The sequence below is a fragment of the Nerophis ophidion genome, linkage group LG21 (genome assembly GCF_033978795.1).
Source record: "Nerophis ophidion isolate RoL-2023_Sa linkage group LG21, RoL_Noph_v1.0, whole genome shotgun sequence".
NCBI classification, from domain to species: domain Eukaryota; kingdom Metazoa; phylum Chordata; class Actinopteri; order Syngnathiformes; family Syngnathidae; genus Nerophis; species Nerophis ophidion.
The window spans coordinates 45644987-45658342 of NC_084631.1; the positions used below are offsets into that span (position 1 = coordinate 45644987).

The following is a 13356-nucleotide window of genomic DNA, read 5'->3' on the forward strand; positions in this document are numbered from 1 at the left end:
AAAGCCTCTTCTCACTCCTGCGCTTACCAAAGGCATACGGTAAAAGTAAGCATGCGCTAATTATTTTAAAACCTCTTTCACTCCGGCACTTACCAAAGGCATGCAGTAAAAATATGACTGTGATGTAAGCTTGGACCTTAAATCCTACTGAATAGCTCTTAATCTTCTTCCCTTTATGCGATTTTAAATTACCGGTATTGAAATCAGCCTCCTCCATTTTGAAAATGATGACAGGGGAAGTGTCACCAGTTTGACCAGGCGGTAATACTAAGCATGCACTAATTATTTGGCGAAGGCAGTAATTCAAGGCAGGCGCATACTATATGTCCTGCGGCAATTCAAGGAAATACGGTATATAGATTTTTAAAGATTATTTTACCTTTATGGGTCCCGGGGACCATAAAGGGTCTCAGTTAATAACATGTTAAAAATAAGTCAAAGTTTTATATTTTATTTAATGCTTACAGTAAATCTTTATATCAACATTAAAAAAAAAAAAAGGTTTTATGGCATTTCTGTCAAAAATGTCTTTGTTTTTTTAATAGTAAAACAGAAATATGCAGTATTTAGTAATTAGAGCCCTAAAAGATCAATAATTCAGGACACCATTGATTTGAATTCTTTATTATTTTGGAGTCATCACAGTGAAAAGATAAATAAAATACCAGTAAATATATTTGGGATCAAAAAGGTGCCCCACTCAGAAAGTGATACATTTTTATTAGTTTTTTTTTTTATAACTTAAGTTACGAGCTCAACTTCAGATATATCTGTTGATTTTACATTTGAACTATTATTTTGTTTGTTTTATGCTCTTTTGTCAAAGAAAACTTGGTTTTTATATGGCAACTGCACAATATATGCAATATTTACCACATAAAACATTTTAAAGTGAATATTTTGAACTAATTGTAGCTTTGAAAATAATTAATTATAACATGGCTTTTTTTTTGTCATTATTTTTTGTTTAGAGCAATGGCAAAAAATACTTTAAATTGTATTTATTTACTAGCAAGCTGGTCTCGCTTTGATCGGCATTTTTAATTCTAAGAGAGACAAAACTCAAATTGAATTAAAAAATCCAAGAAAATATTTTAAAGATTTGGTCTTCACTTGTTTATAAATTCATTTATTTTTTTACTTTGCTTTTAAATAAATTCATTTATTTTTTTTACTTTGCTTCTTATAACTTTCTGAAAGACGATTTTAGAGAAAAAATACAACCTTAAAAATGATTTTAGGATTTTTAAACACATATACCTTTTAAATTCTTTCCTGAAAATTGAAATCAATGTTCAAATAAATGTATTATTTTTTATTGTAAATAATAATAAATACATTTTAATTTAATTCTCCATTTTAGCTTCTGTTTTTTACAAGGAAAAATATTTGTGAAATATTTCTTCACACTTATTATGATTGAAATTCCCCAAAAATTATTCTGGCAAATCTAGAAAATCTGTAGAATCCAATTTAAATCTTATTTCAAAGTCTTGAATTTCTTTTTTAAAAATGTTGTTCTGGAAAATCTAGAAGAAATAATGATTTGTCTTTGTTAGAAATATAGCTTGACAGGGAAGGTTTTTTCCCATTTAAATTCATTAAAAGCAGATGTTGTATTCTTACAAGAAACACATCTCTGTAAAGACAACCAACACAAACTTCAAACAAGCTGGATATCTCAGGTTTATCACGCACCCTTTACTTCACAAGCTAGAGGTGGAGCTATTTTATTTCATAAAAATGTGCCTTTCATACTTACATCAAAAATAATTGACCCTAATGGAAGATTTATTTTATTGAATGGTCATATTACATCCTAGCCAGTAACTTTTTGGAATATCTATGGACCAAACACTGATGACTCCAACTTTTATCATGGAGTCTTTGGTCTACTTCCTGATGATAGCTCCTCTCATATCTACATTGGTGGTGATTTTAACTGCCTTTTGGACCCCACTTTAGATAGATTGTCAACTAAATCTCATGTCATTGCTAACTCAACTAAAACTATTAATAATCTTATGAGATCAAGAAATATCATAGACATATGGAGAGTAAAACACCCTAATAAAAGGGAGTATTCATTTTACTCCGCTGTACACAATTCCTACACGAGAATTGATTACTTTTTAGTGGAAGCCTCTGCCCTCTCCAATGTCAGTAATCCTGAGTACCATAGTAGAATCATCTCAGATCACAGTCCTGGGAGTTTGCAGATTCAAATTGATCTCCTTAAAATCAAACAAAAATGGAGATTTAATCCACAACTATTATTATCTGAAGATTTTAAAGAGTATATAAACAAGATTATCCAAGATTTTATTGAGGTGAATGATAACGGAGAGGTCTCAGACTCCACATTGTGGGAAGCTCTTAAAGCTACTGTGAGAGGATATATCATTTCATTTGAAATCTCAAAACAAAGAGAAACAAGAAAAAGGCAGAGAGAATTAGAAAAAGAAATAGAAAAAATTCAAAGAAATTCTCTTTTGCAGTCTGATTACAATAAGATGCTGGAACTGAAAAATGAATACAACTCTCTTCTTCTTCATGGGGAAGTATCTAAACTCCTGCTGAAAAATAAACAAAAACATTTTGAAATATCCGATAAACCACAAAAACTTCTATCTAGACAGCTCAAAGGAGATCAAGCCAAAGCTGCTATTCACAAAATATGCTCAAAAACAGGTGAAACATGTACAGATCTAAAGGATATCAATAATGTCTTCAAAGACTTTTATTCAGAATGATATCAATCTAATTCAGCTATATCGGTTAATGATTTCAATGATTTTTTTACCACATTAAACTTACCTCAACTGAGTCCAAATCATCAGAATTCTTTAGACAACACTATTTCAACTGAAGAACTGCAAAAAGCACTGAAATCTTTCTCCTTGAATAAAAGCCCTGGTCCAGATGGATTTGGTGCGGAGTTTTATCAAGCTTTCAGTGAAATACTATCCCCTATAATACTTAGAATGTTAAATGATTCTTTTGTGAACAACAAACTTCCAAGTTCTTTGTATGAAGCCCATATATGTATAATACCAAAAAAGGGAAAAAATCCACTTGATCCAGCCAATTATAGACCTATCTCCCTGCTCAATTTAGACCATAAGATTCTAACTAAGGTACTCGCAACCACATAACAGAAATGATTCATCCAGATCAGGTGGGTTTCATCCCGGACAGACCTTCTTTTGGCAATGTACGGAGATTACTGAACGTATTGTACTCTGACTGCACAGGAAACAAAAAGGCTGCCGTCCTGACTCTGGATGCTCATAAAGCTTTTGATTCAATTGAGTGGGCTTATCTTTTTCATGTTCCCAAATTATTTGGATTGGGAGAACATTTCATAAAATGGGTTCAAATCATTTATTCTGCACCAAAATCATATGTCATAACTAATAATGTAATATCGGATAGTTTTGAATTACACCGCGGAGTGAGACAGGGTGACTGCCTTTCGCCCTTACTCTTCAATTTGGCCCTCGAACCACTGGCTATTGGTTTAAGAATGAAGTCTAATATTAAAGGATTTTCAGTGGGCTCATCTCACTTTATGCAGATGATGTACTTGTTACACTTACTGAGCCAGAAGTTGCACTACCACTTCTTTTAGAATATGTAGACTCTTTTGGTAGAATATCTGGTTATAAAATAAACTGGTCCAAAAGTGAGCTTATGTTCCTAGGAGATCATGTTGAGATCAGTCAAAATCCAGTTAAAGTCGCAGAAAATTACATATCCTATCTTGGCTTAAAAATATCTCAAAATGATGAATCATTACTAAAGTTGAACTTTATTGAAGCCTTTGAGAGACTGAAAGTGTGTATTGAGTATTGGAAGACCCTACCTCTCTCTATGTTAGGCAAGGTGAATGCTATCAAAATGATCACCTTGCCAAAATGTATTTATCTTTTTCAAAATTGACCAATTGTAATTCCTGTAGATTTTTTCCAAAAACTTGAATCTTTAGTTCTAGATTTTGTGTGGGGATGTAAAAAACGCAGAATATCCAAAAAGCACTTATTTAGATCTACAGAGGAAGGGGGACTGGATCTTCCAATGTTCAAAAATTATTATTGGGCATCAAATCTGAACGCATTGACCTATTGGAAGATGGGGTCCCCAAATAATGAATCTCTTAATTCTGCTCCCTTATGGCTGAAATTGGAACTGCAGTCATTAGTGAAACCTTATACATCATTGCTATCGCTACTTTTGACTAAACCAGTCTCTTCAATTAAATCAATACGTCATAGTGTTGTAGTACGAAATTCTATCAAAATTCTTTCTCAAATTAAAAAACAATTGAATATTTCCAATGTAACTATGTATTCACCAATATATCACAATCATGCATTTATTCCATCGATAACAGATACAACATTTTTTGACTGGTACTCAAATGGAATTAAATGCATCAAAGACATTTATGTCGAGGAAAGTCTTGTGTCATTTGAGCAATTGCGAATCAAATTTAATTTGTCCCAATTCAGTTGGTTTTGCTATTTGCAGGTAAAAACATTTATCAAAGAAAACATTTCAAAGTCTCAGCTGGTAAATGAAAAACATCCTCTTTTAGAAGTATTAAATTTACCACCCACAAGTAAAAAGTCTATCGCTAAATTTGTCAGCTGCTTCATTATGTCCATGACATCAGCAGACAGTGTTCAAAGAGCATGGGAACAGGAACTAAGAACAACAATACCCAATCAGCAATGGGAACAGACACTCTCTCAAATTCACAAGTGCTCAATTAACAGCAGACATAGGCTCATACAGTTGAAAGTGATTCATCCTTTTTACTATTCGAAAGTTTTATTACACACATTTTATCCTGATACATCTCCACTTTGTGATAAATGTAAATCTGCTGAAGGATCATTGTCTCACTCCTTTTGGGGATGTCCAATTATTCAATCATTTTGGTCCAGCATTTTCTTTTTTTACTCGGGGGTATATCAGAGACAAATTGTCCCTGATAGGGATATGATCTTATTTGGGTGGTCTTCAGAAACACAAAAGCTTCCAAAACATATTAGAAGTGTGTTGCTGCTTGGGACGCTTTTGGCCAAAAGACTCATTCTCAGAGACTGGAATAGTCTATCTGCACCCAACTTCAGGAACTGCTTAAATGAACTTGTGAATGTAATGACTCTTGAAAAAATAAGATTTATAAACTCTACAAATATGAACCAATGGGAATTAACCTGGAAACCTTTACTGACATATATTGAAGCATAACTTATAGACATTTAAAGAAAAACTAAACTGCCATCTTATTGTAGTTGTATTCCTTTTTTATCTTTATTGTTATTATCTTTTGTACTGATTCAACACTACACTTGTTTTTCTTGTGTCACTTCTGATATGGTTTTGTCATGGTTTACTTGCTTTTTTGTTCAGTTTTTTTTGTATTGATCAAGCCCTGTAACTTTTCCTTTTTTTCCCCTCTAAGTGTGTACGGTGGACAGGCCCTCGGGAGGTGATCTTGTGAACACTTGCTGAGGATCCTTGATGCCGAGGTATGTTCATCCATTTTGCTGTGATCTGGATAGCCTGCTGATCGTGAGCCGCAGCAGGATGGATGGATATATGTATATATATATGTATGGATATATATATGTGTGTGTGTATGTGTATATATATATATATATACAATATTTGGGTATATTTTCTAATAATGTCTGTACTGTAAACCTTGAGTTGTTAAAGTTCATGTGCACCTCTCTCCTCAAGTGTGTATGTGTGTGTGTATGAGTGGATGTGACTGTTTGTCATTTTAACTGTAAAATCAAATCAAATATATTTGCACAAAAAAAAAAGTAAGATGAAATGTTTCAAATAAGGGTGATATTTGCTTCTTTTCTGTCTGATAAGATCATTCTTCTCACTAAGCAGATTTGATGTTAGTGTTTCACTTGTTTTAAGGGTTTTGCTCCTAAATGATCTCAGTAAGATATTACAGCTTGTTGCTGAGATGTTATAGAATAGAATAAAATACAATAGAATGGACTTTATTGTCATTATATTTGCATAGAACGAGATTAAGGACTCCAACTTAAGGTGCGGTAGTGGAAACAAATATGGGCACGAGAGGTAATAAAGGAAAAACTATCAATTGAAATAAACAGACTACAATCCAATAAAAATAAGAAGCAATCCTGTACAATATACAAAACACTATAGAAATACAAAATACTGTACAATATACAGAACAAGACAAGAGTACCAAAGTAATAAATAATAATCAGTGTCGGACGTATTGCACTTGAAGGGAATAAGCGGTAGAAAATGGATGGATGGGTAGTATTGCACAGTAGGGTATTAGGGTAGGATATTGTATAGGGGTGAATTATTATTATTATTATTATTATTATTATTATTATTATTAAGTTAGAGTTCAACATGGTGACAGCTCTGGGAAAGAAGCTGTCTCTGAGTCTGTTTGTTCTGGCTCTGATGCACCTGAAGCGCCTGCCCGATGGTAGCAGGTGGAACAGGTGGAAGCCGGGGTGTGTGCTGTCCTTGGTGATGCTTTTTGCTTTGTTGAGGTACCGGGAGTTATGTCAATCCTTCAAGGAGGGCAGGGGGCAGCCGATGATTTTTTGTGGAGACTTTATGACCCTCTGAATCGCCTGTTTGTCTGCTTCGGTGCAGCTGGCGTACCACACTCTTATGACCTATATTGAGTAAAACATGCTTGAAACTAGAATATCAACTGTTGCAAATCTGTGTCATCAGCACAAGTAGAAAACTGCTTTTTTAAAGTAAAAAATGTCTTACTTCAAGCATGAAAAAAAAATCATGATGCCGAACGCATATCGTTACGTCAAGATAATGGCCTTAGCGTTTACTTCATGTAAGAATACTCTTCAACATATTGAGGAAAATGGTCTCTTTTTTTCTACCAAGAAAAGTGCACTTGTTATTAGTGAGAATATACTTATTTTAAGGTATTTTTTGGTCCATAGAGGTTTGCTAATTTGACCTGTTTTGGAAAGTCTTGACAAGATAAACCTTCTTCTTTTATTGGCAGATAATATTGCTAAATACCCCTAATTTTAGTTTGTTTTTTTCTCGTTTTTGAACACTGACTTTTTGCAGTGCAGGATGTTTCCTACCAGTTTGAAGCCATGTCTGAAGGGTTCCGAGGTGGAATGTTCTGCGCTGGCCGATGGCGGCGTCGGGGGGGGGGGGGGGCACTGCACCGCATGCCCATGGTGACGAGGAAACAGCTGACGCAGGCAACAACGGCATAGACCAACATCTGAAGGATGACAGGTGAACATTTATTTTTACCTTGAGATCCTTTAATCAGCTATTCAGTAATTCTATATAACTCACCAAAAGTGGGAGTTGTGCCGTGCGAGCGATCTTTGGAGACGCCATGTTGGCGATGAGGATGCCCAGCGGGTTGGCTGTGGAGGAACAGCGGGCTAAAGATGATCACCTCCATGTCAAGTGTCTCCCATAAAATTGCTCATAGACACCTTGTAACTCACTTGGTCTGCCAGAGCATAAGACCATGTAGCAGGAAGGGATCAGTGTTGCCAACGTAACCACTTTCTTGCTATATTGAGTAATCAGACCTCTTTTTCCAAAAAGTGACTCATCCATTGGAAAGACTTTTGTAGACCATGAATGCATGTGACCAGCGAGTGCATCTGTGGGCCCCTCCCACATCTAAAATCACTCTAGGGATGTAACCATGAATGGTATTAATGATAACCGCGGTAAAACACCCCACAGTTAGTATTACCATTTTAAAGGGCGGTACAGCTTGGTTGGTAGAGCGGCCGTGCCAGCAACTTGAGGGTTCCAGGTTCGATCCCCGCTTGCGCCATCCTGGTCCAGTGGTTCTCAAATAATAGGACCTCTTTAAATACTTGACAGTTTGAAGCAGTTTTCAATAGAAGTAGTGAATTCAATAATTAATTAATGTTTTACAATATATATTTACATATGTAATAATATTGACCAATATTCTTGTAAATTTATAGTGAATTTAAAAGTACATTCGTTAATTGTGGAACTGTGACAACACTCATTCTAAACATGAATGTTTTGCATTTCATGTTTTTTTACAGCCATTTATGCAAAATAGTGGATTATTCCAAGGCAAACCACCGCCGCCAACAAATACACTATATTGCCAAAAGTATCTGGCCACCTGCCTTGACTCACATATGAACTTGAAGTGCCATATCATTCCTAACCCATAGCGTTCAATATGATGTGGGTCCACCTTTTGCAGCTATTACAGCTTCAACTTTTCTGGGAAGGCTGTCCACAAGGTTGCCGAGTGTCTTTATAGGAATTTTCCACCATTCTTCCAAAAGCGCATTGGGGAGGTCACACACTGATGTTGGTGGAGAAGGCCTGGCTCTCAGTCTCCATTCTAATTCATCCCAAAGGTGTTCTATTGGGTTCAGGTCAGGACTCTGTGCAGGCCAGTCAAGTTCAGCTGCATCAGACTCTGTCATCCATGCCTTTATGGCCCTTGCTTTGTGCAGTGGTGCACAATCATGTTAGGAGCGTGGAATTGTCCAAAAGGTTTTGGTATCCTGGAGTATTCAAAGTTCCTTTCACTGGAACTAAGGGGCCAAGCCCAACTCCTGAAAACCAACACCACACCGTCATTTCTCCGCTGACCCCTCTCTGTCAGTTTACATGGTCTACTAATTGGTGGCTGAGTTGATGTTGTTCCCAAACTCTTCCATTTTCTTATAATAAAGCCGACAGTTGACTTTGGAATATTTAGGAGCGAGGAAATTTCGCCACTGGATTTGTTGCAAAGGTGGCGTCCAATGACAGTTCCACGCTGGAAATCACTGAGAGCGGCCCATTCTTTCACAAATGTTTGTAAAAACAGTCTCCATGCCTAAGTGCTTGATTCTATACACCTGCGGCCATTTCAACATGTTATTACTTCAACAATTCTCCACCGATTGAGAAATTGTCCAAGACATCAATAAATTTAGATTAGATACTACTTTATTTATTCCTTCAGGAGAGTAAATGCCTTGGCAGAAGACACCTCCTGATTAAATGTAAAACTACAAAGAGCAGACTGCCAAAGATGCCTATACCGCAGGATTTCTTATTTTTCAAATAATCATCAAATGTTGCCGTTGACATCAGTGATGCTATTCGGACCAGAAATTATATATTTAGTAAGTAGAGCGAATAAAGAAGGAGACCGGGCAACAGCTGCCCTGCCCTGCCCTGCCCTGCCCTTTCCTGTAGGGAATTTTAATGTCAAGCAGATGTCAGTATTTAGTGACACAGGATCAATACAGTTTATAAATGTGTCAAAAGGCTGTGCAACGCCTCATCAACCCATCACTAACAATCACACAGGTCAGGTAATGTCAAGACTTTAATCTACACTGGACATAGGCAGTCTTCTTTACTGTCAAAGACTTTTTGACAAATCAATCAAACAGAGCCCCCAGTCAAATGACAAATTCAGTATTACTTTTCAACAGACATTTATTTAATCTTGTTGTTTGTGGTGTGGACATTTGACACAGGAATTTAACTTTTCCACACACCATCCTGAATCACGGTTTCAATCGTTGTCCATGTTAACTACGAAACCGTAACTTAAAAGGGTTGGTTGAACAACTATAAGGACTAGCAGGTGATTGCTAATGTTGCTAATAGGCACAGTACTCATGGACTAAGTTTTGGGGAAATTCCTATTGAAATCAATGGGACATCCTTCAAAGTTCCACTTATTCCATCTGATTCCAACTGTTCCAACTTCAAAATTTTCAGACTCTTCAGGAATCGTGTGCTTGATTTCAACAATGCTAAAATAATTCCGGGATTCCAGTTCATCATCAGCATTGGAGCAATCACACGCAATTCGTTCAGGAATTGCCTCATCTAGTTTTTAATGTTTAATAAAAAATAAAAATAATGATAAAAAAAGATACAATACAACATTTCGAAGTTTTAACCTATTCAAACCATTCCACCTTCGACTCATTGCACCATTCTGGAAATTCAAACTTCCCCTTTTCCTTGTCAAAAAAAGTTGAGGATTTTCCAGAATTCCTGCTTTTCCGAAGCCCTATTTCCACCCTTTTTCTGGCGACTACACCTTCCACATTTTTCAACGCGTTTTAACTGTTCCACCGTCGAAGCTTTCTTCTGCATAAGAAGTGGAAAAATTGTCTGTTTTCCTTTAATTCCGTATTACCATTTGTCATTTCAACATGTTATTACTTCAACAATTCTCCACCGATTGAGAAATTGTCCAACACATCAATAAATTTAGATTAGATACTACTTTATTTATTCCTTCAGGAGAGTAAATGCCTTGGCAGAAGACACCTCCTGCCAAAGATTCCTATACCGCAGGATTTTTAATTTTTCAAATGATCATCAAATGTTGCCGTTGACATCAGTGATGCTGTTTGGAACAGAAATGATATATTTAGTAAGTAGAAAGAAAACACAAGGAGCCCGGGCAACAGCAGCGAAGGTCTGCCCGGCCGCCGGGCAGCCCATGCATGCTGTGCCCTCCGGGCAACAGCAGCGAAGGTCTGCCCGGCCGCCGGGCAGCCCATGCATGCTGTGCCCTCCGGGCAACAGCAGCGAAGGTCTGCCCGGCCGCCGGGCAGCCCATGCATGCTGTGCCCTCCGGGCAACAGCAGCGAAGGTCTGCCCGGCCGCCGGGCAGCCCATGCATGCTGTGCCCTCCGGGCAACAGCAGCGAAGGTCTGCCCGGCCGCAGACTGGCTGCGTAGTCCTTATAGCTGTTCAACCAACCTTTTTAAGTTACGGTTGGGTAGTTAACATGGGCGCCAATTGCCTCGTACCTTAGTAGCTGTTTAGCCAACCCTTTTAAGTTACGGTTTTAAGAAGTACCAAATGTTGAAACCGTGGGTCAGAATGGTGTGTGTAAAAGCAAAATGCCTGTGTCAGTCTCCCAGCATCGGAGCGTTTGTATACAATTCCTTCAGGAATGGCCTCATTTACTTTTAAATGTTTAATAAAAAAGGAGAATAACTACAAATAAAGGTACAACAATACAATGTTTCCACATTTTTTAACCTATTACACCATTTTGGAAAGTCCAGGATTTTCCAAAATTCTTGCTTCTACAAAGCCTTCTTTGCAGCGACTACTCTTTTCAACATGTTACAACTTTCAGAGTCCAAGGGTTTTGCTATTAATAGAACATTGACGGTCTACTTAACTGTCTGGGCAGCATATCAATATCACCGGTCGGTGGTAAAACCAATATCGAATGTCACATTTTAATAGAGCACTCATCAAAAAGTTTGCTTTCACAATTTTACTATCAGGGAGACTGACACGGGCATTTAGCTTTTCCACACACCATCCTGACTCACGGTTTCAACGTTTGGTACTTGTTAAAACTGTAACTTAAAATGGTTTGCTGAACTGCTATCAAGGTTCGATGCAATCGGCGCCCATGTTAACTACCCAACCGTAACTTAAAAAGGTTGGTTGAACAGCTATAAAGACTATGCGGCCGGACTCCCAGGTGACTGGGCATTTCATTGCTACTGTTGCCCAGAGGGCACCCCAATATTGCATATTTTCAGTTTTTTCCTTTTTTTCCCTAATGTTGATCTAGAGATTTAAAACATGAATAATAATGAAAACAATACTAATAATACTGAATAATGACACATTTTTAATATATTTTTTTGACCAAAACCCTAACTGAGTGGAGGCCTAAATGTATATTTTTGATACATATATTGTATTGGTTTTTCAAATCAAAAATATGAAAATGGCCCCCGCTTGCTTTGATTTTTCAGTGGAAAAAGTTTGGACCCCCCTGCCATATGGTCTCCACATCAAAGGTCCATTTCCCTACGAAGACCATGCATCCTGCCCATCAACCAATGGCCTCAGCAGCCAAGTTTGATCACTCTATGGAGGCTGTACACCCCTCCCATCCCCACACCGCTGGCCCATCACCAAATGTCCACACCTATGGTCCTTCACCCGGCGTACACAATAGCTTGCTACCTGAATCCACCTGAGAATAAAAAGGCAGCTTTCCTGGCACCAGACAGGAGAGATGCAGGCAACCCATCTATTGAGGACACTATCTGTTATCAACCACAGGCAGAAAAATCATGGACGCCATGTGATGGAAAAAATGTGGGCAGAAAAAGAAGGAATTGAAGAAGTCCTCTTGAAAATAGGTAAGTAGCATTCATGATGTCATTGTTTTGTTGACTTCAACTTTGAACACATTTTCTCCTTCTGCTATTGTTTGTGCTCTTTTTTCCCTTTCAGATCCGGTCCAAGTCAGAGTACTTCAAACTCTCTGCGACTTGGTTGGAGACAAATACAGCGACGGCCCTCCTCAACAATCGGGCCAGCAAGAGCTCTTTCCTGAGAGCGGCGTATTCATATCATTGTTCCGCCTTGCTGCCATGAGACATGCTGCAGAGCCCAAATGTATGCCTTTATTTGGACCTCTTTTTTCTACGTGTCAAAATGCTGTCCCTTTTTGACGCCCTGGAAACAAACCTGCAGGAACACCAAAGCGCATCCTTAAGCGGAAAAAAGTGGAAGGAATCCTTAGTAAGTTTTCCCAAACAGAGGGTGTTTTCAGGCCAAAATTGGGTCACAATAATGAAATAGAAGTTCAATATGAGAAATGTTGATCCCTTTTCGATTACAGCAGACTGGAAGCATAACTGAATGTTACATCATTACAATTTGTTATCCACTCCAAACTAGCGTTATGATGAGCAATATAGTCTGATGTCCATCAACTTGAAGTGTGGTTGTGTGTATTAATGGTTTTGCGTAAATGAAGGCTTTAAAGGGCAATAAAAAAGCATTAAATGAGGCATTTAAAAAAGGGAATATGATTGTAGGACATGGCGGACAGTCAATATGTCAAACGGTAAAGGAAAATGAACTTAAGAAGGTTACAGTCGTTTCTTTTTTGAACTGCATACAAGAGGTATTGTAAGGTGGGAACACGACAAAAGCACTGCTTCAATCAAGCAAAATGAAACATCAACTTTTCCATTCTTTGGTCACTGTAGGCGTGTAGTCCTTAACTGTGACACCATGTCAGGATAATGGAGAAGCTGAGCCGACACGGAGTCGTTTATTTCAATCATCTCCACTTCAACACATATGAGCTAACTTGCCTAACATTAGCAACTGTTGTGACGCAATTCCCTCAAGTGATCTACGCTAGCCTAGGATGGACAAAAGAGGCCATTTTCACAGCAGACCACAACTATTTCATTCTCTGACATTCCCACAATAAATGAATACAAGTTCCTTCAGCTGCCGGACACTTGATACATACTTGCTGTTTACTGT

At 37.6% G+C, this 13356-nt stretch overlaps 2 long non-coding RNA genes across 3 annotated transcripts in view; both read left to right on the plus strand.

The window, feature by feature from the left end:
- Positions 1 to 9212, plus strand: part of LOC133539515 (uncharacterized) — a 9729-nt gene extending 517 nt beyond the window's left edge. The window contains exons 2-4 of one of the 2 annotated variants that reach the window (XR_009803415.1): positions 5474 to 5540; positions 7123 to 7299; positions 7369 to 9212. This is a non-coding gene — a long non-coding RNA (uncharacterized LOC133539515). Of the gene's footprint in view, positions 1 to 5473; positions 5541 to 7122 lie in introns of both variants that reach the window. The other variant, XR_009803416.1, reaches the window with a different exon arrangement.
- Positions 9213 to 11825: 2613 nt separating this feature from the next.
- On the plus strand, positions 11826 to 13145 carry LOC133540201 (uncharacterized). The gene is made up of 2 exons (XR_009803577.1): positions 11826 to 12212; positions 12307 to 13145. It is a non-coding gene; the product is annotated as an uncharacterized LOC133540201 (long non-coding RNA).
- Positions 13146 to 13356: the final 211 nt, after the last annotated feature.